Here is a 26,589-nt window from a genome sequence, read left to right as displayed (position 1 = left end):
AGTTTTGGGACAGGCATGGACGACTTCAGTTGTATTTTTCTTTGCTTGTTTCTCTAATTGAGCTGAGTAAAAAAAAAGAGAGAAGCCATATGGTGCAGAGTTGAAAAACACTGTTGTGGTTCAGTTAATATCTTGTAGTTGCAATGCTCTTAAATTAAAGCATATAGGCTGCACTTTACCCCCACAGTGATTAAGTCGTGTTACATCCAATTAAAGCAAAAATCATTAAACAATAAGTCACAGTCGAAGCACTTTTAGCAACTGTTTGCTCCAGTTAAGAAGATTTTTTTTTAATTTCAGTGATGATTCAATGAAGGAGTTCGCTCAATTTAAGGATTTAGCTCCATTATCCGTTTTTGATACATAAACTCTTTAATTTCTCACACAAATTTCTCTCTTCTGTCTTTTTGTTTAGAAAGTCATCCACACTGCAAAAAAAGAAAAGTTGGGTGAACTCAAAATTTCAAGGCAACAAACTTCGATAAAATTCCAAGTTGGACAATTAAACTAAATATTTTAAGTTTTGTTTTTGAGTTTGCTCAACTCTGAATTCAGATTTTTGTCAACTCAACACGATTGTAACGCCGCTATGAAATGTCAGCTAATGTTGCGACCACAATTTTGAGTTAGCATTGATACGCTAATGGCTACTCTTGTAGCTGTAACAAGCAGCGCCGCTAGCATCAGTTAGCCGTTAGCCTCAGTTAGCCGCTAGCGTCAGTTAGCCGCTAGCATCAGTTAGCTGCTAGCTTTCGCTACTGACCGAATTTCACCGCTTTCCAGCATTTCCCAACAAAGAAATAAGAGTTATCAGAACTATTGTCCCTTGTTGTGAACCCCAACTTAAAGATATAAGTAACAACAACTCACCAACTTGTTTTTGAGCAGACAACTGGCTTCCTTTGTTGTGCTAACTTACATTATTGCCCTAAATGTCAATAATTTATATTTCCAAGTTTTACCAACTTAAATCACTGTTTTAGGCCAAAAAATACAAGTTGGCTTTTTTTGCAGTGCATATTGCATCCATGCTGTTTGATTGCTATAACACCTTATGTTTTAGTATCACTCATCGCTCATCTATCACGTCTCCAGCTCGATCAGAAAGCTCTTGCAAGTCTTTTAACAAGATTCAGAATCAGAGAGCATATTACTCTGATTATTGCGTCCCACCGCTGGCACCCTGCTAGCTGCAGATCCTCAAAAGCTCTCACCAGATTCAGTTTTTTTTCTATAGCTGCCCTCCAAACTATCGGATACCCTCCATGTTCCCTTTTATCGTCTCTATATCAACACTTTTAAGACTCAACTTAAATTATATTTGTGCAAAATGTCCTTTTATTTGTCCATCTTCTTTTCTCCACATTGGAATGGCTCTGTGTTAATTTAATTTCTTTTCAAGAAGTCAGGTCTACCAGGGTGTTCGTCTGATGTCCGAGTGTGTGTGTTTAGCATTTATGTCCACATACGCAGTCGGGACATATTTGGACAGCCTTTTTAATGGTGACGGACAGAAGAAAGAAATTCCAGAGAGAAAAGAAGGAAAGGAGATTAAAGCGGAGGAAGATCAAGACAGACGTGAACAGAGGGACACTGATACACTGACACTGATACTCTCAGATGGGTTTATGTGTGTTGCTGTCTGACACATGCAAATACTCACATGCATGCACAAAGTGTCAAAGTGCAGCCTTCAGAAATGTCAAATGTCAGATTCAGTTCAGAGAGAAATATATGCTCGACATGAGCTGCTCCCTATTTTTCTTCTCTGTTTGAACTGCTGCTAAAAAAAACCTTCGAGGTCAGAAAGACGATGCACTCGCTGGTTCAGTTGTGTTTCGAGATATACAGTTCATCCAGTTGTCCTTATTGATCGAGTAGCCACTGAAAAAAGTATTTTGAGATTTAATTTAGTTTTCATGAAATAACTCATGTGACCTTGTCTCCTTAAACTTTGAAATAAATGTGAAAATGTGTTTACAATATGGGCAGGAAAGGCAGCAGACAGACAAATATTAGATGTAGCTGTTAGCGAGATAGCATTTTGCACACTGACTGTTGTGTTGTTATTTTAGCTAAATTGTCTCTTAAATGTATTTGTGTTCAGTCAAAACATATTAGCATTAATGGTGGGCCAAGTTAGCAACTATTATTAGTCAAAAAACATTAGCAGTCATGTTATTGACTCTTGTCTCTTCAATCTTGAATTTTGTCAGCTTTTTAAAGAATGAAGCATTAGCTTCATTAGCATTAGCCTAGCATTAGCTGGCAACATTAGTAAAGTTCAGTTTACGCTCAATGTTAGCGTTTATGATCTACAAAGCTGCTAAGGTAAATCACTTTGTACCATATTAGCTTAGCACATATGATTAACAAAGCTAGCAGCTAACGTTATTGATGTTTCGTTTAGCTTTTGTGATGGATACAGTTAGAATAGTGTGACTCATATTGTAGCATTACGGCTTAGTGTTAGCCTTCATGACTGGCTTCAGTTACTCAGTTTTTATTTCTTCATGTTTTTAAAAGTTGAGTTTTATTGTCTTGTTGCAGAGATGAGAGTAGGATAGAACTGGGGAACTATGCGGCGCTCATTGGTGCATTTTCTTTGTGATTTTGTGTTTCTCAGTCTCATCAATAACTTCTTGCATAATAATACACTGAGCCTCTAATGCATTGCCTTATGCCAGTCTCAGCAAGAGACTCAAGAAATCTTGGTTAAATAGTAAACTTTTGTTGCATCCCGGCCAGAAATAAAATGTAAGTCTTGTTGATCCTGCATGATCTTTGGCAAATTATATCTATAAAAAGGATTATTATTAGTTAATTATTTTTACAATGCAGTATCAGAAAAAAGACTAATAATACCTACTTCCCATATCTTAGCATTTCTAAGATTTTTGAAAATTAAAATGAAGTCATTTAATGCCAATCAAACAAGGGGCGGCAGGGCCTTTGCAGTAGCAGCCCCCAGACTTTGGACCCCTCAATGCCTTTAAAATGATCCCTTTTTAAAAAAAAAACTATTTTAACTCTTGCAGGCAATGTCTTTTAACCCTTTTTGTTTCTTTCACCTTTGTCAATCCTGTATTTTATTGCACTTTATGCACTTTTATGTGAAGCACTTTGGTGCGGCTCAGCCGTCTGTAAATGTGCTATGGAAATAAATTTGACTCGACTTGAAAATCAAGCCTTGATTTTAGAATAATGAATTCTGTGCCTTTTAAGACTTTTTATATCGGCTGTGTGGAACTGTATAGTCTCATTCTTCTTTTCTACTTCTGAAATGTGACTTTGACTCAGTTCTGGACCCATTCTGAATACATTTTGCAGTATTATTTCTGGCTGAAGAGTCCTGGCAGCCTGAGTCTTTATTCCTCTGGCTCCCAGCACCGTTTCATGTCTGACCACTCTGACAGCATCATGACCTTGGATTCTTCATGCGCTTTTGCTACAGCTGATTCAGGATACTGATTCTTCTGAGAATAGTGTTTGTAATGTGTGTGTGTGTGTGTGGTAGCATATGTGCCAACTACCACATCAGTGTGCCAGCTGGACAGTTGCAGTGAGACCTGTAGCTGTACCGCCAAAAACACATGCATGCTTCCACACACACAGCCATGCATGCACACACACACACACACACAGACACATGCTGGCATGCTAGTGCCGGCTCCACTGCCAGTCATGCAGATTTGATATCATGTAATGGGGAGAACAGTCCGAATCAAGCCAAAAACAGCATCTAGGGAAATACACAGACATTTGCATGGTGGGGAGAGCCAGAACAAAGCCCAGCTGCACTGTGGCTGCTGTCCCTAGATTACTTGATTAATTCCAGATTAATAGGATGATGATAATCAAGGATTACGTCCTCATAATCGGCAACTGAACAACAGTTGATGTGATAAAAAAAACAACACAGATTTTTTTCTGCTTCTTCTACTTTTCCTGTGGTTGATAAAGTTCCTGCTTAGTTTGTGAAAGTCAGAAGAAAGCTTCATTATCTCTATTTTAAGAGGTAAAATGCACCCAATAATACTGGACATGATTGCATTTCTTCTTAATACAAACCAATAACATAGCATGTATTTAACCATTACACTGTAAAAAAAATGTCTGTAGATTTTACAGTGACCGTAAAATGATAAATGGGTTAATTCAGTTTTAGTAACAATGAAACACTGTAAATGTATATATCAGCCAAAACAGTATTTTTTACAGTTTTATTTTTTGAAAAATACATTACGCCAATGTTAGATTCACTGTAATATGTATTAAATATCATATATATATATATATAAGCGTCACTGTTTCTCTGTTGTCTCTTTTGTAAAAAAATACTTTTTCTCAATGTTAAATATACGAAACACCATATCTCTAACATAAATATACTGTAATATTTTATGGTAAAATCTTTAATTTATGTAGCATTTATAAAGTATTTTCTTGTCAATTATATGGCAGAACAGCGTTTCTTTTGATGGAAAAACGTATTTATACAGTAAAAAATGGAATAAAATGGAAATCTTAAATGTGAAATCAACAGTGCAAATATCTTTTTACCGTAATATTAAAAAAAGTTCTACCGTATTCATTACGGTAAAATTCTGGCAACCACAGCTGCCGTTTTTTTACCGTAAAAACAACAGGTTTTTTTTACAGTGTATGATCAAAGCCCAATTTTAGATTATTTTTAATTTTAAAGCCTTAATTTTTAATATGTTGATTTTGTTTCATCCCAGCGTCAGAATCCATTTGGACTAATTTTCTGCTGTCAAACACTTACACTATGCCATGTGAATAATTAGCATGAAGCTATTATCACATCATAATTAATTAAGATGGAAATTCAACACATAGAGAAGAAGATCTTCTTGTCCGTGTCTCACCATCTGCACTTTGTTTTAAATTCCAGCTGTGCGTTGTTCTTTTATTTTTTAATAATTCATAGCATTGTGGGAGGATAGTGTCCATCAACTTCACACTCAGTACACAAGTGGATTTAATCCCCATGTTTCTATCTTTTTAGTCGATTCAGTCCCTATTGACAGTGTACAGCATGTGCTATATACTCAACTTCAATACTTGATACTCAAGTACTTGAGACTCAACAAGATGTCTGGCAGGCTTAAAAAGTATTGAGTTTCCTTAAAAAAACATAACACACTTATGAATTAAAAGCGGGATCATTTTGATGATAGATTTTACACATATCCAATTGTTTTTAATGGAGTTGGAGTATGTAATGTTTTGCCACTAGTGCTCTCTCGATATAAACAATTAGAAGAAGAGTTTCTCACTTGCCCAGCTGCTTCAGTGTTTTAACAGAGAGCCGAATTATCCACAGAAGTCTCCTCCTCTCTAGAAAAAAAAGAAAAAGCAAAAAAAAATGCACCAGGTGATTAAAACAATTTCAAACTCTGCGCACCCCCTTCAATGTCCCCACCAGGTTGACGCACCCCCAATCCCCCATATCTTCAAAAAAACAAAATGCAATAAGCTTTTTTATAGCCATATTAAAGGAGGCATGTTTAATCATGCTCAAATGTCCAGAACACACATATAATTAAATAATCACCACCACAACAATGCGCTCTCTTATTTGAATTAATCTGAAACACAGTTTCAATATAATGCAACAAAGTTATGTGCAAGTTTCCACTTTTCAGAGGAAATGGAAGAAGATAACTTCTTCAACGCTTCATTATAAGATGAAGTGCATTTTGAAATTGACCAAAAATACATGTAAAAATGACAGAAAAAGACACAAAACAACCAAAAATAGATGCAAAAATTACCAAAATAGATGCAAAATGACCAAAATAGATGCAAAAATGAACAAAGAATGACACAAAATTGAATAGCCTGTATTTATTAATTCATTAATAACACGCCATTATTGTGTGGGGGAAAAAAATGTAATTGTGTCATTATCAGACCGCCATTACATTTTTCATCTCGCGCACCCCCTAGCAGCAGCTCACGCACCCCCAGGGGTCCACGCACCACACTTTGGGAATCCCTGTTCTATGGTATTCTGCAGACAAAGAGGTTCTAGGTTAGTTGCTTCTTACGTTTGCTCAGCTTGTTTCTCTGATAACTGACAGTAAGAACCAGGCGTCTGATGACTAAAATCCTTCATCTGGCTGAGTTAAAAAAACCAATGCCCAAAAACTGTTTTGTAAAAATATGCTTTTGAAAATTATTGGAAACATTTGGTACATTACTCAGCAGAATATGTAACAGTTCTTGTCATTTTAATGCAGAAAAGTTACATATTATATATTTAATTAAATTAATTCCATTACTGATTGTTATACTGTCCAAATGGTGGGTCGACCCGGAACAAGCTGGAGGGATTATGTGTCTCATCTGGCCAGGGAACGCCTCATGGTCCCCCAGGAGGAGCTGGAAAACATTTCTGTGCATGGAGAGGGAATATTTTGCTTATCCTGCTGCCCCCGTGACCCGGCCCCAGATAAGCGGATGAAAATGGAAAACGGGAATAGATTCTCCCTGCTGGTTTTCCATCATACGTTCATGCTTTAGCCAGTGTGACCATTAAATAAGTATTAAATTGGATTTTCTGTGGTATTCGGGGTCTTAAAAAGTTTAGGATTTAAATTCCTTAAAAAATAAACTTGATTATAAAGAGCATTACGGGCTGCTGCTAATGTGTCTTTATCATTACTGGTTTATGTGAGACATCAAGGTACATTTCAGGGGATGTTATGTTAGTGACAGCCTGTGATGCACCGCAAATGAGAAAGCTGACAGTTCCAGTAACACTGCAAATAACCAACATGGTCTCACAGAACTGTCCGCCAGTTAATATGTTTTCCTATTGGTTTGTTCCAAGTCACGTGACTTTTAAGGTCCCGGCGGTCAGAACAAAAAACATGTCGGACAGTTCTCTCATTTTTAGTGAAAAAATCTATATTTTGACTTAGTTTCTGCATAAAAATGGATTTTGATCACATTTCTAGAGAGAAATATATGTTTTATTTTCTAAATATTCACTCAGTGAATGTACATAATCACTTTGTGTGTTGGAATAGCCACGGGATATGACTGTCATTAACTTGCATTGTAGCGAAATCCTTGTCAGTTTCACGGAAATTTGAGCGATTCGGTGGCTATTCCACGGATTTTGAGTTAAGCAAATCCGTGGCTATTTCACAGATTCCTGTGAGACCAGGTTGACCACTGAATCTCTATCTGTAAGCCCCTCTTCGGTTTGGGTCTCCATTGTTACCTTCCTCTGTTTCTTCAGCTGTGTCAGTCCTCTCCTTTTCTGTTTGTGCCTGTTTATTCCCCCTCCGCCGCCCTTCTATCTCTAAAACACTGCCCTCCCTCCTCTCACGCTTTATTTCTTCCCCGTGTCGTCTTTGTCTCCCTCTCACGCCCCGTTCCTGGTGCCAGGATACGATGTTGTTGTTACATGCCTTCTCCATCTGTTTCATGCCCCCCTACTCCCAACCTCTTCCGTCTCAGAACAAAAACACGTCGGTGAACATACTGTGCACATGGATCGGAGCCATTAAGTGCTTTTTGCACTTGTTTGTCTGGGTAATGATCCACAACGCTGCTATTGAACACACCATGGAGTGGTACTTCAATAAACGCTGATAAAAGTACTCCATGTAAGAAACAGCACTTTTTCCTCAGTACTTGAAGTGCTATAATTACTTTCTTCAGCTTGAAATTCACACTCATTAGTGCAATTTCCTGTTAAGGCTTGTTAGTGAACACACAGCTTGTTTGTTCTTAAACAGAAAATAAAAATACTTTTTATTCATGACTGCAAGTGTGTCTGAACATGGGAACAAAACAAACCCGAGAAGAAAGGCAGTCTTTGATTAAAACATTACAATGAGCTTCAATGGGATTTTGATGAAAAAGCTGTAAAATAATGTTTATTTGCTCATTTTATGTATCCATACAATAGTTAAAAGACCACGGAAACAAGTCTCCTGATCAGTATCAGGCCGGTTTCTCGTAGTTCTGAGTAACTCTCCCCACATCAAATTCCAATTTGAATGATTTCTCTCCATTATAAAACCACTGGAGTCTACTGAATAATTTAACAATATTGTCTGTTTATTTTGTGGCCATTTATTGACTTCGTTTCTTAGAAATGTTTTTGGGATGCATGATGTGGATTTTTTTTTTCCAGCTGATTACCTGCTTCTCATGCACTCAAAAAAAGAATTAAGCCAAAAACGTGGACTTTATGTAATTTAATTACATGTAAATTTTCCATGTAATTTTGTCACATACGTTGAATGTAAAAGGTCAAATTAAATGCAATGTTTTTCTTTCATTTAAAAGTAATATAGATAAATTAAATAACTTTAATGCAAATTTCTACATAAACTTAACGTGTAAATTTACTTAAAGTTTATGTATACTTTTACATAAACCTTATGAGTTCATTCAATATTACATATAAAGTTAAAGAGACATAAAGTCCATACAAAGTAAAGCTTATTAAGATCATAACTCATATACAACAACTTCCTTAGTTACTACTAATAAGCAATAATTCTGAGGTTTTTGAGGGAAAACTCTTAGTTAATGTCTTACTGGTTGTATAATAAGGCCATGCAGCATAAGGCATTAATAACTACTTAATAATGACTAATTAAGAGCCAATATGTTACTTATTTGCATGCTAATAAGCAACTAATTAATGTTGAATATGTGTTCTCTAAACAGTAATCTGTTGCCCCAATTTGGTGCTTAATGTTAATAAAGAAACTTTTTCATAACTGCTTGCGTATGAGATGCTTGAATGAACTCATGAGGTTTATGTAAAAGTATACATAAACTTTAAGTAAATTTACACATTCGGTTTATGTATAAATTTGCATTAACGTTGTTTAATTTATCTATATTACTTTCAAATGAAAGAAAAACATTGCATTTAATTTGACCTTTTACATTCAACTGTTACATGTAACAAATTACATGGAAGTTTTACATGTAATTAAATTACATAAAGTCCACGTTTTTGGCTTAATAATTTTTTTGAGTGTGGCTGGCAGCAACATGATAATTCAGAATTTCCATTTTTTTTTTTTTTTTTTTAAATAAGTGCTGAGCTTCAGGTTAGAAAGGCTAAGATGTAGTGAGAAAATATTGATGATTTAATATTTCACAGCTCTGACCGAACCAAATCTAACTGACATCACTATTGTTAAAACTACAGTCATGTCTATAAATGTTCTTTTTTTGTTTCTATTAAAGTTCATCATCAAAACTTGACAAACATTCTTTGGATTTTATAAAACAAATTTCCAAAGAATTAAAATTAGATGCTTTGACAGAATCTGTCATATCACATTGTCACATATCACAATGTGCTGAACAGTCAGAAAACCAAAATAAAAGCTGTTATAGAACCAAAAGTCAAGTCTGCAGATAAACAATGAAATAAAATGTCCTATTATTTCCAGTAATTCATCATCCATCCCTCGTTCTTTGCACACTCCAAGAAACACAAGTTTTAACTGAATCACAGCTGTTCCACGTCCAAAAGTGACTTGATTTGAATTTCTAGAAGCACAATTTCTAGGTTTCAAACCTCAGAATTAAATCTTTGTCAACAGATGTTTCTCTGAAATTGCTTGTTTGTGGAAGACTTATCTGAGTGTATCAGGTGGTGTGTTTGGGGCTCTTCCCCAAAGAAATGTTTATGTTTTTCCAATTACAAATATGCAATTTCACATCATTTTGGACCATTATTACCATATCTGTGTACAAAAATATGAAAAATCTAGAGCAAACAACACCCAAAAACTTAAGGATAAAACTTGCTGGAGGAGTTTACCAACTAAAACCATTAGATCTGTGTTATTTAGGGCAGTAGTTCTCAACCTTTTTGAGTCGTGACCCCCAATTTAACATGCATGTTGCCCGCGACCCCCACTCACTGAACAGAATCTCACACGCACAGTTCAGATCACCCAAAAAAGAAACAAAATGACCAAAAAAGACACAAATTGACCACAAAACGATCAAAAAAGACACAAATTGACCACAAAACGATCAAAAATGACCAAAAGAGACACAAAATGACCAGAAAAGACACAAAATTACCAAAAAGACACAAAATGACTTAAAAAAAGACACAAAATTACCAAAAAAGGAAACAAAATTACCAAAAAAGACACAAATTGACCACAAAACGATCAAAAAAGACACAAATTGACCACAAAACGATCAAAAATGACCAAAAGAGACACAAAATGACCAGGAAAGACACAAAATGACCAAAAGAGACACAAAATGACCCAAAAAAGAAACAAAATTACCAAAAAAGACACAAATTGACCACAAAACGATCAAAAAAGACACAAATTGACCACAAAACGATCAAAAATGACCAAAAGAGACACAAAATGACCAGAAAAGACACAAAATGACCCAAAAAAGAAACAAAATTACCAAAAAGACACAAAATGACTAAAAAAAGACACAAAATTACCAAAAAAGACACAAATTGACCACAAAATGATCAAAAAAAGACACAAAATGACAAAAAAAAAGAAATTAAGTGACCAAAAAGACTAAAACACATGAACACTTTAACACAGTGGAGACAGAGCTGACTTCCAAAATGATTTGGCGACTCCCAGAAATCATCTTGCCAAGGTTGAGAATAGCTGATTTAGGGCACATTCACAACCCAAAGTTAAGTCTGTTTCATTTGAACTCTGGTGCGGTTAAACCTGGTGTGGTTGCTAATGAATTCTCCAGTTGTTCTCTGGTGCAAACCAAAACAACCAATCAGAGAGCGCTGGTGAGAGGAGCTCTCAGCCCATTACCAAACCAACCCTAGAGCGGTTTGATTGCACTTTGAACATACACAACATCATTACAGGAAATAAAGCAAAACGCAGCAGATTGCTGATGGAACCTGGTCTCACAGGAATCCGTGAAATAGCCACGGATTTGCTTAACTCAAAATCCGTGGAATAGCCACGGAATCACTCAAATTTCCGTGAAACTGACACGGATTTCGCTACATTGCAAGTTAATGACCCATGTAATATCCCGTGGCTTTTCTTCATAATAGCATTACAAACACCCATGACCCATCCATTATGTCTTTGCCATGCCATCTTTTGTTTGCTTATTGATATTAACATATACTTTATTGCTCATCTATTATAAGTTAACTATGCACTTGTTAACAGTTAACTAGGCTTTTTGCAGCTAAAGGGATCTAAAGCGAGAACAATGCCTTATTACTTGTTAATTAATGGTTATTACAAGGACCTTAATGAACCTGGTCTCACAGGAATCCGTGAAATAGCCACGGAATAACTAAAATTTCTGTGAAACTGACACGGATTTCACTACAATGCCAGTTAATATTTGTTCCTATTGGTTTGTTCCAAGTCACGTGACTTTCAAGGTTCCTGCGGTCAGAACAAAAAACATGGCGGACAGTTCTCTCATTTTTAGTGAAAAAAATCAATATTTTGACTTAGTTTCTGCATAAAAATGGATTTTGATCACATTTCTAGCGAGAAATATACGTTTTATTTTCTAAATATTCACTCAGTGAATGTACATAATCACTTTGTATGTTGGAATAGCCACGGGATATGACTGGCATTAACTTGCATTGTAGCGAAATCCGTGTCAGTTTCACGGAAATTTGAGTGATTCCGTGGCTATTCCACGGATTTTGAGTTAAGCAAATCCGTGGCTATTTCACAGATTCCTGTGAGACCATGTTAACCTTAATATAAAGCGTTACCAGAAACTGTTTTTGAATCTGTTCGTTTTGGACCTGATGCACCTGTAGCGCCTCCCTGAGGGCAACAGGTCAAACAGGTCAGAACTAGAGTAGGATATATATATCATATATATATATATACATATATATATATATATATATATATATATTATATATAGCTGTCCTTAGTGATGGTTCTGGCTCTGCTGAGGCAACGGGAGGAGTAGATGTCCATCAGTGATCATCATCTAAACCTCTCAATTCCTCCAACTGTCCATCACCAAACCTGTGCAGGAAAAGACTTTGCAGCTCTCTCTCTTGCTCTCAATTCAATTCAATTCAATTCAATTGGCTTTATTGGCATGACGTAACAATGTATATATTGCCAAAGCAAGCATCAGAAAAAAATATAACAAGATAAGGAAAGCAATATTTACAATAAATTATTATAATTCTATTATTCATTTTAAAAGAAAAGAAAAACTAATAACAATAAAAGAAAGCAATATTTACAATCGTTAAATTACAATCAATATATAATTTATACAATCTAACTGTCCCAGCAAAAAAATAAGAAAAAAATAAAAACAAAACAACCAACAGCTGTGTGTCACTCACTTTCTGACAGGCAGAAACATAGACTGCTGCTCTCTCTCTGTATATTGTCTCTTTTGGTTTGCATTTCATCGAACCATAAGTTTTTCTTACCTTCCAAAAAGCCTTTTCATTACTTTTTATTTCACTGCAAGAGATAACTACAATTTCGACACACGTCTCGTCAAGGTTCTGTTATTATTAAGTCACTGAAAAATTCATTTGGACAAGTATTCACTCTGTTGTGCTCTCAAGGAAACCGCAGCTGCAGAATTTTTATAATCCCAGAACCGACCATGTCTCACTTTATCCTTTTCATAATGTTCGTGTTTCCTTTTGTTGTCTGGGTTTCATTTTGCAGCAACATGGCTTGTGACAACAAAGCTGTCAGTTCGCGAATGTCGCAGCAATCTTGGCAACCTTTTGTGCTCGCTGTTGGTGAGCTGTGAATACGCCACCGTTAACCCTTCAGTGCTTCCTTTTCAGCCCACACAAACACACACACACACACACACACACACACACACACACACACAGACACGGTGTTATGCAAAAATACACACCCACACAAACAGATTTGCGTGTGGAGGAGATTCCTAGATACCATTAATCCTCTGATCCAGTAAATTCACACGAACACACACACATGCAGACAGAAAGAGTGTTTCTGAGGAGAGATCCACAATGAGTTCTCCTGACAAGACGAGCATAAAAACACGAGCACAAAAAGAGGAAAAGATCAACACATTTTGTAGAAGGAGGAAGTAAAATGCCTTGTACACACAGTTGGCTTTGAAGACTTTCTTTTTTGTCTCTCACACACATTTCCCTCCTTCCATCACATCTCCTTTTCTTCCTCTCCCTCCATCTCTTTTTCTCTCTTTCTCCCTGGAAGAATAGCAATTACAGCCCACAGTTGGTAGAGGCACTTGTAAATGATTGAAAGAGAGAGAAAGAGAGGAGAAAAGGAGAGTGGACTGGCTAATAAGATTCAAAGAGCTGAAAGTCTCTATTGTCACAGAGTCTGTGTGTCAGTAGGAGGCAGGAGGAAAGGAACAATCTCTCCCTCCCTCTTCTCCCTCTCCTTTCACTTTCTTTTCTCCAGTGTTTTTTTCTCTCTCTCCATTTATTCGCTTCCTCTGACTCTCATTTCCCCCCTCATCCTGAAGCCAAAGAACCAGACTTGGTAATAAACTCTCTGTGTGAAATGTGACCCTGGCACTGCTTCACTTGTCAGTTAAGTAACATGAAGGCACAAAAAGTCTGAGAACAGGAGCGCTGATTAACAGCCAGCCTGGCGTGTGGTTTATGTGGTCAGATGGCCTGACCGGGGACTCTGAGGACACGTCATGGTGTCAACTTCACACTGCAAAAAAAGAAAAGTTGGGTGAACTCAAAATTTCAAGGCAACAAACTTCGATACAATTTTAAGTTGGACAATTAAACTAAATATTTTAAGTTTTGTTTTTGAGTTCGCTCAACTCTGAATTCAGATTTTTGTCAACTCAACTGTAAGTTGTACTCACTTATAATTTAACATTGTAATAACTTTTAATCCTTACTTCTGCTAACTTCTGCAATTTGACGATTGTAACGCTGCTATGAAATGTCAGCTAATGTTGCGACCACAATTTTGAGTTAGCATTGATACGCTAATGGCTACTCTTGTAGCTGTAACAAGCAGCGCCGCTAGCATCAGTTAGCCGCCAGCATCAGTTAGCCGCTAGCATAAGTTAGCCATTTGCTTTCGCTAATGACCAAATTTCCCAACAAAGAAATAAGAGTTATCAGAACTATTGTCCCTTGTTGTGAACCCCAACTTAAAGATATAAGTAACAACAACTCACCAACTTGTTTTTGAGCAGACAACTGGCTTCCTTTGTTGTGCTAACTTACATTATTGCCCTAAATGTCAGTAATTTATATTTCCAAGTTTTACCAACTTAAATCACTGTTTTAGGCCAAAAAATACAAGTTGGCTTTTTTGCAGTGCATGCTTTCAGAAAGTTTCTTTTTTATTCAGATTTAATCCCAAGCAAACATGGAGGGAGATGTTTCTTTGGTGTTGATTTAGCATTCATTTACTGTGCATGGAGATGTAAGAGTGGTGAAATATTTTTTTTAATTTTATTTATTTTTATCCCATTTTTAATTTATTTTATCTTATTGCATCTTACTGTTCTATTGTTTACTACATCTCTTTGTATTGTGTTATGTATTTATTGTTTGTGCAGCACTTTGGAAACCTTGTGTTTGCTAAAATTGTGCTATATAAATAAAGTGGATTGGATTATATATATATATATATATATATATATATATAACTGATTTACTCTAAAAACAAAGGAAAAAAGGCGCCTTCATGTAAAAGTAAGTTTTGAGGAGTGATTAAAAAGAAAGTGATAAGTAAGGTAACCTAAGTTTTTAGTTTGACTCACAGTTTACAGGCAGAAAGAAATGATTAATGATAATAATAAAAATAAAATAAAATGATAATTCAATACAGCAGAACCAGAGAGTCTGGTGCTTAAATTACACATAATGCCACTTAAACACCAACCATCTGGCCCCAGGTTTGTATGTCTATGATTAGCGTTATGCTAGTAGCTCGTAGCTTCTCATTATTGATAATCTGGTTAATTTGACTTGATATCCATGAATAGATAAATTATGAAGTTACTTAAAGTTGCATCCCAATGAGATAATCAGATTTAAGTCTGCAAAAGTTTTCCTATGATGTAACATTTGTGTTCTTCCTGTGGATGATGCATCTTTTAAATGCACCTAAACCAGGCCTGCAGATTATGAGACTCCATCCAAATAGAGAGAGAGAACACCAGCCGTGGCAGCAGCTTGGAGCTCCACCATGATGTGCACTTCACAGTTCACACTCTGCTCTCACCTCATAAAACACAGTTTTCTCCTGCAGTGATTGACACACAGAGCAGATATCTGCGGTTATAGACCTGACCCAAAACTGATGACTCACAGAATATAGTTTAGTCCTTGCTCTTCTCTTCTTGTGTCTCTGGTCAAATCTCTCCGGCCAGTAAACAGATGGAGAGCGAGGTGTGAACGGTGTCTTTAATATTTCAGTGATTTTCCAGCTTTGATATATGATTATGTGGTGAGAAAGGCAGAAAAAATCAAACAAACTGAGTCAGGAAGAGAAAGAATCAGGAGCAAAGAGCGCTGCAATCTGCAGATTGATGCTCCGTCACACAAAAACTCACAACCAACAAAACTCTCACTGTGTGTGTGTGTGTGTGTGTGTGTGTTCTTGTACTTCCTACATAGTGAGGACCGGAACACGTTTTTAACCAACAGAGTGAGAACATTTTTGCAAAGTGAGGACATTTCGGCCGGTCCTCACTTCTTTAAAGGCTTTTATTTTTTTAGATTTCAGACTTTGTTTTAAGGGTTAACTCTATGGAGTCTTGGGCTATTTTGTCCATTTTTAAATCTCAAATGTCTTTTTTAGTCATTTTGTGTCTTTTTTTAGTCATTCTATTCCTTTCTTGGTCATTTTGCGTCTCCTGTGTTTTTTTGTCATTCTGTCTTCTCATTTTGTGTCTATTTTGGTCATTTTGTGGTTTTTTTTTGGTCATTTTGGGTCTTTTTTTAGTCATTTTGTGTCTTTTTTTTGTCATTTTGTGTCTTTTTTTAGTCATTTTGGGTCTTTTTTGCCTAAAACTAACACTAAAACTAATAAAAACTAAAATAAAACTAGCAAACTCAATCTAAAAACTCATTAAAACTTACTGAATTTGAAAACAAAAATTCACAACAAAATTAAAACTAAAACTAATGAAAAATCCAAAACTATTATAAACTTGATAGGGAATTCACTGTTACAATGAGGGTCCTCACAAAGATAGAAGTACAAGAATGTGTGTGTGTGTGTGTGTACAGTGCTTACAGCCTCAGGTCTGCTCTCTGTGTATTGTGACGGAACATGTGCTACTAACCTAATAGTGCAGAGATTTGGTTCATTATTATTATTGTGGTGGGAAGAATTGTTGTGTATACAGTTTGTGTGTGTGTGTGTGTGTGTGTGTGTGTGTGTGTGAGTGTGTGTGTTTAGTGTAAATTTGCAGACAAAGCAGTGATGTATCCCCCAAAGTGCAGTGGGTGTCCCAGATAGAGCGATCAAACTGCACGATTATAATGTATTACTGTAGTATCAGCACATAGATAAGCATGAGATGTATTACGTGTGTGTGCATACGCGTGTGTGTGTCCGTGTGTGTGTGTGTGTGTGTGTGTGTGTGTGTGAAAGAGATAATTGCACTGCCCGGAATCAACCTATCACACATTACAACTCTCATTTATCACTTCTTTCTCCACCAACATTCAAACCCACATTCTCCCTTTTTTCTCTTTCATGCACATTTGCTCCCTGTCTACCTTTACAGTGTACACACACACACACACACACACACACACACACACACACACACACACACACACTTTGTATTGTGCATGTCTTCTGTGTGAGTAAAACAGGATGTCAGTTATTTTAAAAGGTTCTTCTTTCCATGTCAGAGGACAGAAGCTCTCTGTCCTTGACCTGCCACCAGTTTTTTAAAAATCAAAACAACAACAACAACAACAACAACAATAACATGCGTGTCAGTGAATCCACCAGTTAGGCAGCAGTGACGATGAAGCACATCACTTCCTGTGCAGCTCGTCAGTGTTTATCAGTTGGATGGAACTTTTTATTATCTACAAAATTTAGGTCCTATCAGTCCAACGAGGCAAAAGATTTCTGGGTCGGCTTCTAAAAAAGCACCTAAAGCTCTATATTGAACTTCAAAATGCTATTTGGAATAGAGCCCAACCGATACAGGATTTTAAAGATGGATGCTGATACTGATTTTAGAGAGAGAACAGTCATCCATAACAGTGTGGCGGTCAATATAGTAATTTTTTTTAATACTTTATTGCAAGGCTTCTTACTTTCACAAACATAATCAGTCATTTCGTTTTCTTTACAATATTGTACCTTGCATTTTCCCCATTTTTTTAAAGGTATATATTCACAAAGTAAATAACAAAAACATAGGGTAAACAGACAAACATATATACAAGGCAAACTGGTATTCCCCAAATGAGGATCTCTAATTACTACTAATGACACAAAAAAAAAAAAAAAAGAAAAAAAAAAAAAGTAATAATATGATGGAAAAATAAGCGGTGGTGCATGTATGCGTGTTCATCAATCTGTGTGTGTGTGTATGCATGTGAGTGTTCATGATGGGGAGGGGACCATTTAGTTCATCTCCTTAATTTGATTAAATATTTCCACTGTTTTTACCAGCCTTTCTTTACAGTATAACCAAATATGTATTTGTTCCCTATTTCTAAAAGTTAGTTTTTCCATCTCTAAACTTTGTTCTGCTGTTAATACCCATGCTCTTAATTTTGGTGTATTTGATTATAGTCATTTTTTTAAGCTGCAATGAAAATAGATGTTTTTATTTGGATGTGCAACTGTTTTTCACCACTGCAAATGTACCCAGAGAGCCAATTTCTTCAAACATAAAACTTTATTAAATAATATTTAACATTGTTATACATTATTACACATTATACAAACAATGTATTACATTGGGGTCAGCCATTTTTTTTAATGATAACAGAAAATAAAGAATAAAATAGGGAAAAAATAAATAGCTTATTAAATATCATTACTGTTCAGTGACTCACCATTTCTAAATCACGCCAAGCAACATTTTCTGCATTATATTTTTTGTAAAAAAAAAGTTTTCCTGACTGCACTTATCGGACAGCATATACACCGATAGACCAATATCGGCCAGTAATATTCGTCAACCAGTATATCTTTTTTTTTTTTTTTTTTTTTTGGCCCACCACCACCACCACCCCACTTTTGGAGGACAACTTTATTTTTATTTACATAACAAAAAAAGGTCAAACAACTTGAACAGAAAATCAGGTAAATAATTTAAAAAATAAAAATAAAGAGTTGATATTTACAACACCAGTTGTTGTTTACGTTGATTTCTGATAGTTAATAGGTATGATTAGGGTTGTTGTGTGGCCATACATATATGCTGATGAGCAAATCAGCAGACCGACAGATAGACAGACAGACAGACAGACAGACAGACCAATGGGGGAATTTTATGTAAATGCTACAGAAGTGTGTGTGTGTGTGTGTGTGTGTGTGTGTGTGTGTGTGGGTGTGTGTGAAAGTGTGTGTGTACTTTGTATTTAAGTAAGTGTTTGTATATATATGTGGATTTTTCAGGGTGAAAGAAGGAGATGTGTTGAAAAGTTATGTGGAATTGGGATCAGGCATTTGTAGAGGTGAATTTTTTAATAAATGTAGACCAAGTTTTGTTGAATCGGGGTATAATGTGATTAATTGATGCTGACATTTTTTCCATTGAGATTTGGTCTATTAACAGATTCTTCAACCAGTCAACCAGTATATCTGTCAGCTCCAACTTGGTATGTCGAAGCTCTTGAGCTTTGAATTCATTTGAATCATCAGCAAAATGTGCTTGATTATCAGTTTAATTCATGTTTAGGCCACATGTTAGAATTCAGTGCAGTCATGTTGCTGCACGTTTATTTGGGTAGTGGCTTCTTTGAAAGAGCATTAACCCTCCAGAGTTTCTGTTTTTAAAGCCAGAGTATACTGAGAGAGTCTCTCACAGAGACACAGTGCACCGAAAACACACAATGCTCTCATTTCCTTGTACTGGATTTAAGACTTGCCCTGAATAATGCATAATATAGGTCTCTGAAGTGGGTTATTTGTTTAAATCTAAAATAGATATTTAAAATGTGACTTTTTACAGAAGGCATCAGGGCACTGTTTACCTGCTACTCAAGAGGTAACCGCATTAATTATCAAAACAACGTATGATCTAAAAATAGCACCTTCTTGCGCTAGATTTTTTTATCTTAGTGTTATTGCGTCCATGTCTGACATTATTCTGGGGCGAGATGAAAACACCATGTTCTGCTTACAGGCTCATTAGCGTGAGAGGCAGAGGAGGAAACAGCAACATGAGTGGAGAGGATGGAGGGTGACAGACAGGCAGAAGTGGTCAGCGGGGAAAAGGCTGCTGGGACTATTTGCATGCAGCTCTTGTGGATGAGATGAAGAGGCGTGTTATGAACATGTAACCTTGTTGTCATCGATCACGCTCCTCGCCTGCACCGCCCAAAAAATGAACCAAAAAAAACAGAACCAAAAATGACCAAAAAAGACACAAATTAACCACAAAATGATCAAAAAAGACATACAATGACCAAAAAAAGACACAAAATGACCAGAAAAGACACAAAATGACCAAAAAAAGACACAAAATGACCAAAAAAAGATACAAATTGACCAGAAAAGACACAAAATGACCGAAAAAAGCCAGAAAATGACCAGAAAAGACACAAAATGACTAAAAAAAGACACAAAATGACCAAAAAAAGACACAAATTGACCAAAAAAGACACATAATGACCAAAAAAGACACAAAATGATCAAAAAAGACATAAAATGACAGAAAAAAGCCAGAAAATGACCAGAAAAGACACAAAATGACCAAAAAAAGACACAAAATGACCAAAAAAAAGACACAAATTGACCAAATAAGACACAAAATGACCAAAAAAGACACAAAATGACCAAATAAGACACAATATGACCAAAGAAGACACAAAATGACTAAAAAAAAGACACAAAATGACTAAAAAAAGACACAAAATGACCCAAAAAGGAAACAAAATGTCCAAAAAATACACAAATTGACCACAAAATGACCAAAAAATACATAAAATGACCGAAAAAAGCCAGAAAACAGCCAGAAAATGACCAGAAAAGACACAAAATGACAAAAAAAGACACAAAATTACAAAAAAAAAGGAAACAAAATGACAAAAAAATGCACAAAATGACCAAAAAAGACATAAAATGACAGAAAAAAGTCAGAAAATGACCAGAAAAGACACAAAATGACAAAAAAAAAGACACAAAATGACCAAAAAAAGGAAACAAAATGTCAAAAAATGCACAAATTGACCACAAAATGACCAAAAAAAAGACACAAATTGACCAAATAAGACACAAAATGACCAAAAAAGACACAAAATGCTTCCAGGCTCATTAGCGTGAGAGGCAGAGGAGGAAACAGCAACATGAGTGGAGAGGATGGAGGGTGACAGACAGGCAGAAGTGGTCAGCGGGGAAAAGGCTGCTGGGACTATTTGCATGCAGCTCTTGTGGATGAGATGAAGAGGCGTGTTATGAACATGTAACCTTGTTGTCATCGATCACGCTCCTCGCCTGCACCGCCCAAAAAATGAACCAAAAAAAACAGAACCAAAAATGACCAAAAAAGACACAAATTAACCACAAAATGATCAAAAAAGACATACAATGACCAAAAAAAGACACAAAATGACCAGAAAAGACACAAAATGACCAAAAAAAGACACAAAATGACCAAAAAAAGATACAAATTGACCAGAAAAGACACAAAATGACCGAAAAAAGCCAGAAAATGACCAGAAAAGACACAAAATGACTAAAAAAAGACACAAAATGACCAAAAAAAGACACAAATTGACCAAAAAAGACACATAATGACCAAAAAAGACACAAAATGATCAAAAAAGACATAAAATGACAGAAAAAAGCCAGAAAATGACCAGAAAAGACACAAAATGACCAAAAAAAGACACAAAATGACCAAAAAAAAGACACAAATTGACCAAATAAGACACAAAATGACCAAAAAAGACACAAAATGACCAAATAAGACACAATATGACCAAAGAAGACACAAAATGACTAAAAAAAAGACACAAAATGACTAAAAAAAGACACAAAATGACCCAAAAAGGAAACAAAATGTCCAAAAAATACACAAATTGACCACAAAATGACCAAAAAATACATAAAATGACCGAAAAAAGCCAGAAAACAGCCAGAAAATGACCAGAAAAGACACAAAATGACAAAAAAAGACACAAAATTACAAAAAAAAAGGAAACAAAATGACAAAAAAATGCACAAAATGACCAAAAAAGACATAAAATGACAGAAAAAAGTCAGAAAATGACCAGAAAAGACACAAAATGACAAAAAAAAAGACACAAAATGACCAAAAAAAGGAAACAAAATGTCAAAAAATGCACAAATTGACCACAAAATGACCAAAAAAAAGACACAAATTGACCAAATAAGACACAAAATGACCAAAAAAGACACAAAATGCTTCCAGGCTCATTAGCGTGAGAGGCAGAGGAGGAAACAGCAACATGAGTGGAGAGGATGGAGGGTGACAGACAGGCAGAAGTGGTCAGCGGGGAAAAGGCTGCTGGGACTATTTGCATGCAGCTCTTGTGGATGAGATGAAGAGGCGTGTTATGAACATGTAACCTTGTTGTCATCGATCACGCTCCTCGCCTGCACCGTGTTGATTGGAAGAGACCTCTCAACACAGAGCTCATACGTCAATGCTAAATGGATTATTAAGTCATGTACCTGTATTGGCCTCTCTCTCTCTCATCACTGCTCTCATTCACATATCATGCAACACAAGACACCTAATGGCTAAAGATTATTCTGTGTTTTTATTATTCCTAGTGCAGTGCCCGTAGGAAGTATGTATTCATTAGCATGCTAATCGTGAGATAGCACATTACGCCGTATGCTGCACTAAAAGTACATTAACATGAACCCAATTAGCTGATATACTATTTTGCATGTAAGTATCTCATATCAAATGATTATGGGCATTATTCTAAACAACATGAATGTCATCCCTGAATTACTTAGTGATGCAACATAAGAAGTAGGGATGGGTACCGAATTCGGTACTTTTATAGGTACCGACCGAATTCCGTCAGTTCTACCGAGTACCGATTCATGTAAAATCAAACGGTACCATGTTTCGGTACCTTAAAGTCTTTAAACTGATCATTGATTTCAACCTGTTTTCATTTAACGTCTTTGATTAACAAGCGTGCTGACGATCGCACTATTTTTCTTTTTTTATTTACCTCCTCGTCTGGTCCTGTCTGCTCACCGCGGCCACTCGCTGTTGCCCTCTTCCAACCCGGCGCAGAGACGAACAGCCCGGCTCTCGGCCTGCTAGCCGCCAGCTGCTATCTCTCCAATGTCTCTGTCTCCGTTTGCTCTCTCCATTCTTCTGTAGACCAGTCATTAGCAGCTAGCAGCTAGCTGCTGCATCTCTGGTCCTCCGCTAATACTCCGCTCTTCAACTCAGGAATACTGCCTCGCTGAAATTAAATCCCTCGGACTCCTGCGTCATCCTCGATATGTGCACAGAGCAGCCCGACTCAACTTTGCCTATTCCAACCATGCTATGGCCACAATACTGTCTGACCGGTGCTGCGCCGCACAGCTACGACGTCATCACAACAAATCACACGTGCACTTGCAACTTTTTTTTTTTCTCCTCCGTGCGCTTGCCACCTGAGAGCTCCTCTGCATTCTTTGGTAACACTGCAACCTTCGTGTTACAAATTGCACGTTCGCTCAACAATAAAGCACTGCTCATCCTGGATTTTATATTGTTTTGATATTTTTTTTAAAGTTGATATTTTGAGAAATAAATATGTTGAATTGAAAAATTTAGATTTTATTATTAAACAAATTAACATTTATTACCCCATAAACAAACGCAAAAGTACCGAAAATTGGTACCGTTGAGTACCGGTACCGATTCCCAGGTACCGGGTATCGGTACCGTATCGGTTCAAATGTGAAAGGTACCCATCCCTAATAAGAAGTGAGTAAAGCTAAATCTCTGCTTAGCATGCTAATCGCGAATAACAGAATTTGCACATTACATGCAGACCACAACGTTCATAAAACACACTAAATAGACTTACAGATGAGATGAGTCAGGGTGGAAATCCAGAGTGAAACAGTGCAGTGCCGCAACACGTCATATGTAAATAATGATATTTTGTAAAATGAATTTGAGGATGCACACCTTTGTGCCATGTGCAAGCCACATACGAAATCTTTGGTCAGTCTGACTAACGGTCAGCGAGATATGCCCTAGACACACACACACACACACACACACACACACACAGACGCTTCTTGCTTTTATAGATAGAATTTATCATCAAACAGGGTCTGAAACATGTCTCACACACTGTTTTCTGTGTCCAGCAATTTTTTTTTACTTTGCAAAACTGACAAGTGCGAGAGTGAGAGGAGGTGACAAAGTACACAGATTCTGGACCTTTCTCATTCTTTTACAGCTATTTTAGTCACTGTTTTGTGCACATAACTGAGCCCTTGTTCCAATTTGAATGAATCCCGTGATTTATTTTCCTCCTGTCTTCAAGTGTTTCATCACAACCTGTAGATGCACTGCAGCCTTTAGGCTGGGTCAAACAACTCTTGGTGCAAACTGTTTTATAACCCAGCCTATAGCGGCCAGCCCATGCAGTGCTCGGGGAGATTGAAATCTTAAATCTCTTAAAATGATTCCCTGAAGCAGACAGTCGAAACAAATCAGAATCAGTTTTAGAGGCCGAGTAAATGTGTACACATCCAAAGAATTTGACTCTTTGACTCTCTTCCGATGTACTTGCACAGAAATAGACATAACTGCAACAAACAAGGACCGCAAAGGTGAACATGAACATTGACGTCTATGTACAGATATATAAAAAAATCGACATAAATCACAACAACACAATAAGACATGTTGATTGACTACAGTGCAAAATGTGCTGGAAAAAATCAATTTTTTGGTTGCTAGTTACATTTGGCAGCATATACGGCATGTTGACTGTGATGGTTTTTACATGTTAAAGCACATTGGGTATAAACAATGGAAGAGTGGAGGTCAATGGCACAGAAATATAACATCTAGAGTAACAAAAACTGGCATGGAGTCTCAAGCCAGTACTTTAGAGCAGTAGTTCTCAACCTTTTTGAGTCGCGACCCCCAATTTAACATGCATGTTGTCCGCGACCCCCACTCACTGAACAGAATCACGCACAGTTCAGATCACCCAAAAAAGAAACAAAATGACCAAAAAACAGAACCAAAATGACCAAAAAAGACACAAATTGACCACAAAATGATCAAAAAAGACATAAAATGACCGAAAAAAGCCAGAAAATGACCAGTAAAGACACAAAATGACCAAAAAAAGACATATATTGACCAAATAAGACACAAAATGACCAAAAAAAGACACAAAATGACCAAAAAAGACACATATTGATCAAATAAGACACAAAATGACCAAAAAAAGGAAACAAAATGACCAAAAAAGACACAAAATGACAAAAAAAACACACAAAATGACAAAAAAAACCACACAAAATGACCAAAAAAAGACATGAAATGACCAAAAAGACTAAAACACATGAACACTTTAACACAGTGGAGACAGAGCTGACTTCCAAAATGATTTGGCGACCCCCAGAAATCATCTTGCGACCCCAATTGGGGTCCCGACCCCAAGGTTGAGAACAGCTGCTTTAGAGGGAAGCTGACGGTCGGCTAGACGTTTCATTTCTACATCGTGACGTCATGAAGAAGTAATACACTGCTGCTTTCATGGACTCCAGGGGGCTACTCCTAAATCATCAAAACCAGGATCAATAAATGGTCATTAGTGTGGTACATGCCAGAAAAATATGAGTCATAGTTAAAGTTATATCACACTTGATACAGAATGTTCCTTGAAGAAAACTTTGAAAATGTTAATGACAGTTTGACAGATCTGTTGATCCTCACAAAACCTTCACATGTGCTAATGAGCAGCTACATCAGCAGAATTGTGTGTGTGAGATTGATTCAGAATAAAAACTGCAGAACATGTAACAGTTCGGCTGGAGAACAATGGAGGTCAATGGCAGAGAAATAGAAGATCTATTAGACTTTGGAGTCACTGACAGTATACTTGTTCTGGGGTTTATTAGTGGCTGGTTTTGGTCTTTTAATGGGAACGTTGCCAGTCTTATCTTTTCTTATCTTCTCATCTTTGTAGTATCAGTGTGTGTGTGTGTGGTTACAGGGTGATACAGTGTTTCAAACTTGTTAAACTCAAAAATATCATTAATCATCTTCTTCTAGACTTTGAGTGACAAACATCATACGTAATAAGTTTTCCGTCCTTGTCAACTAATGAGTTATTTTCTGACACTGACATTAAAGAAAAACATGCACTAATGAGTTTGCATTTTGCCACAGAAGAAGAAGTGCTCAAACTCTGGTTTGTTAAATTGAGTGTTATGGTTGCAGGACTTTGGTTGGAGCCCAAAACAGCGAAGCTTGCTCGTATATTTTAATGATCCTGGCTCCCTGAACGAGGGGCTGTATTTATGGTGCGGGCCAGGAGATTTAAAGCAAACCCTTCTTTTTAAATTAGTGTGTTTCTGCAATCTCATGCGCACCAATACAGACACAAAATGACCAAAAAAAGGAAACAAAATGACCAAAAAATGCACAAATTGACCACAAAATGACCAAAAAAGACACAAAATGACCAAAAAATGCACAAATTCACCACAAAATGATCAAAAAAGACATAAAATGATCGAAAAAAGCCAGAAAATTACCAGAAAAGACACAAAATGACCAAAAAAAGACACAAAATGACCAAAAAAAGACACAAATTGACCAAAAAAAGACAAATTGACCAAATAAGACACAAAATGACCAAAAAAGACACAAAATGACCAAAAAAGACACAAAATGACCAAAAAAAGGAAACAAAATGACCAAAAAATGCACAAATTGACCACAAAATGACAAAAAAAGACACAAAATGACCAAAAAAAGGAAACAAAATGACCAAAAAATGCACAAATTGACCACAAAATGACCAAAAAACACACAAAATGACCAAAAAAACACACAAAATGATTTAAAGCAAACCCTTCTTTTTAAATTAGTGTGTTTCTGCAATCTCATGCGCACCAATACACCCATAGATCACACTTGATCCGTCAGTCCTCAGAGGCGTGATGGACAGATTTGTAGTGATATAACATATGGCGTGGCTTCATCACGGAGCAGCGTAATTACCTTCCGTGTTTACGCTCACTGACTTCAAAGTCTTTGTTTATTTTGTAGGAATATATGTTTTCCAAAGCCTGTGCATCTTATTAAATGCAGCATTATGCAGAGAACATCCCTAGAAACCATTATTTCTGCACACATTGCTTTGATTCACGTACAGTATTGCTTTGAAGCTAAAAGCTCTCTCCT

At 36.5% G+C, this 26,589-nt stretch overlaps 1 protein-coding gene across 1 annotated transcript in view; it reads left to right on the top strand.

The window, feature by feature from the left end:
- The window catches only part of b4galt2 (UDP-Gal:betaGlcNAc beta 1,4- galactosyltransferase, polypeptide 2), a 298,457-nt gene that overhangs the window by 122,685 nt on the left and 149,183 nt on the right, over positions 1 to 26,589 (top strand). The gene's annotated exons all lie outside the window — the stretch shown is intronic.

The sequence above is a fragment of the Centropristis striata genome, chromosome 11 (assembly GCF_030273125.1).
Source record: "Centropristis striata isolate RG_2023a ecotype Rhode Island chromosome 11, C.striata_1.0, whole genome shotgun sequence".
Classification (NCBI taxonomy): domain Eukaryota; kingdom Metazoa; phylum Chordata; class Actinopteri; order Perciformes; family Serranidae; genus Centropristis; species Centropristis striata.
This window is presented reverse-complemented; position numbering and strand designations above follow the sequence as displayed.